Source organism: Apis dorsata, unplaced genomic scaffold (genome assembly GCF_000469605.1).
Source record: "Apis dorsata unplaced genomic scaffold, Apis dorsata 1.3 scaffold_1, whole genome shotgun sequence".
Classification (NCBI taxonomy): Eukaryota; Metazoa; Arthropoda; class Insecta; order Hymenoptera; family Apidae; genus Apis; species Apis dorsata.
Window position 1 is genome coordinate 920,549 of NW_006263304.1, and position 3,018 is coordinate 923,566.

Genomic DNA, 3,018 nt, shown 5'->3' on the forward strand with positions numbered 1-3,018 from the left:
TTTTTTCATGTGTTATGAATTTCGAAATGAAACGAGCACGTAATCTCCGTTTTAATCTTTCGATCCCGAGTTAAAAAAAGGAAATCGAAGGAAATGAAAATGCTAAACAAAAGTTATTCGATAAGAAGGGAAGTTTTTATCCGTGATTAGGATTACGTTGAATTTTGCGGAGCCACGTGCCTCGAGTGTATATCCCTTTCTTTATACCGCGGTCTTGATTTTAGTTAACGACTTTCACCCCTAACTGCGCTACTAAACGTGACCATACCGCAATGCCGCGGTAAATGAAAAGCAAACGCCGTGCTTGCTACGGAGACCGAGGGATTGGCAAACATCGGTTTCGACGCGCGGCTGATGAAAAAAATTTCAATTAACCGATGCACTAGATCGGGGGCGGGGGGGATAGACAGGATCGACGATGTACGCTTTTCGTACTCTCTACAGGCTGGCCGTGGCAAAAAAAGTGAAAATTAATTACTTCGTCGTTGACGCCAGAACTGGAAGAGGGATCGATCGTTCGCTTGATAGGATTAAATCGCGCGCCACCCGTTTACCTTTTCCACGTGTCTTCCTTCCCTATTTTTTTTTCTTTTTTCTTCCTCCTCCTCTCCCCCCCTTCTTTTTAATTTTTCTCATTTTCATTTTTATCGCGGCCGATACCAACGCCGCATCAGTCTTGTTTTTTCCGGACACAGTTGATGACACACAACGAAAGATGATTACGTTGTTCGTTGTGGCGAAAGAGTGGAGGAAGAGGGGGGAGTGGATTGGCTATCTCGCGGACAAAGTTCTTCTTTCGATGCCTCCCCGTGGAAAAGGGATTTATCTCGACGTTGAGGAGAAAGAGTCGAAGGCGTTCCGAAGATTCTCGGGCAAAGTAGGGTGAACTCGAAGCGGATTTTTATTCTCGAGTAAACTTGGACGAGAATTATATTTTATACGAAGTTTTAACGCTACGATTATGAAGTTACGAAGGACAGTAACGAAGATGATAAATTTATTATTAACGTTTGTCTTCTTTTTATTGTTTTCTTTCTTTCTTTCTTTCTTTCTTTCTTTCTTTCTTTCTTTTTTTAATTATAGTCTCGAAGCTTTTTCTTTTGATTCTTGGGAGAAATAAAGGAGACGAAGGATGTTTTTTCATTTGACGTCTAATCACGGTGATTCTCAGTTTCGCGTAAAGCGAGCCACGCTCTCGTTACCGCGCTTAAAAACGCGTCCTTATCACGTTCAGTGTTGCTCGTTACGAAAGCTACAATGAAACCATCCGTCCCTCCAATTACACCCTCTTCCATCTTCTTTATTTCTCCTTTCTTTATTTCCTCCATACACTCGAGGCCTTTCCGGAACCAATGTTCTCGAAACGTTTAAATGATAAAGAACGCGAAGTGCTAATTATTTACACTGAAAAGAATCCTATTTACACCATTCACGTACAGCTTCTACGAGAAAATTACTTCGTGTCTCGTTCAACGAGCTTTGAAAATCGTACCTTCTCTCGGCAAAAACTTTAAAACTCGGCCGAACGAACCGAGTTTTTTTTTTTTTTTGCAACTAACTTTTCACCGGAATTAAAAAAAGAAAAAAAGGAAAGAAAAAAAAATTATCCTCGATGTTTATTTCTCTCATTATACAATCGTCCGTATTTTTAAGTAAATAACGAACTGAATGAAAAGAGCGAGGTAAAAAAAAAAAAAAATAAAAGAAGAAAAAAAAAGAATCGAGACAAGCAGACGGTAACGGTCGTGTAACGTCAATAGAGATTCTATCGACATCGAGAACAAAGAACTGTATTCGACAGCGTTGAACGCGCCTCAATAGCGATTCCCCAATGGCTGACGAATTAAACCATCCGCATTTTCCCTAAATCTCGATCCGCGTAATTGATGAAACGCCGGTTGAAGCGAGGCGTTAATTTTTTGACCTCTTCCGATTGTGCCGGGGCGATGAGGCCGTAAGACGGGGTAGAGGGGTTGGAGGGTTGGAGGGGGCAGGATTGGGGAGGGGGATGGTGTGTAACACAGTCGACTTCACTGATTGCCAATATGGCGGAGGGTATGGAGGAGGGCATGGAGCCTCTCTATCTCGATCAACGCGGATCCACAATGTGCCGCGGGCGTTAATTCCCCCGTGAAACGTATTGCACCCCCGCGATTCAATTGTTCCAGCTTCGCGGCCGCAACGGTTCATGCCGCGAACGAGTCCGTATGCGACTCATAATGATGTAATTTTCCAAGTGGTGGGCGTATCATTGTTGTTGCACCCCCTCCAGACGTGTTCATCGTCCCCGCTGAGTGAGCGAACTCGTGAAACGTTACGACACGCGAATATCTCGTTGGGCTCTCCTCTTTGATCGCGATTCTTTTGCCACCTGGTTTTGCCCTCTTCTTGCTTTCCACCGTTGTTTCGAGAACCGTTGTTGATTACACGGTGTAGGACTTTTTTTTTTTTTTTTGCGAAGACTTTTTCCTCCCTCCCCCTTCTGCCTCGAAATTAAAAGTTTCTTTCCGGAAATTCGAAGGGCGTGTTGTGCCGTGTACATTGGAAGTAATATATATAATCTCTTCCCGAGATAAAAACAAGAGCGGATAGCTCGCGCTCGAATTTTTTATCGGTACTCGTAGCAAGGGTGGAGAATGCACAGTTGCATCCCCGTGCATGTTGTGCCAACGATACACAACGGGCACCGTGAAATTGTGACCATTTATTATGCATCCGCGCTATCATTTGTTCGCGTGTACGTGCGTTTTAAAATTTGATCAAAGCTCGTGGAATTGTTGCGAGGCGTCGTTACAATTTCAACGTGAAAGGAAAGAATGGGGAGAACGGAGAGACGGAGACGGGTTGTCTTTTGAATAATTCCAGAACGTGGGGGAATGTTTTATTTAACGATCGGTGAACGGGATAACGAAGCTTTAAACGAGTTGGAATACAATGTCGGGTAAATGGTCAAACGGTTGCATCGATTTTGTTCCGCGACAAGGAGCATCACGAGCGCATAGCCCCCCCCCCCCCCCC

General features: G+C 43.9%; 1 protein-coding gene across 2 annotated transcripts in view; it reads left to right on the forward strand.

The window, feature by feature from the left end:
* LOC102675295 (protein slowmo) overlaps window positions 1–3,018 on the forward strand; it is a 15,266-nt gene that overhangs the window by 9,875 nt on the left and 2,373 nt on the right. The window lies entirely within an intron of this gene.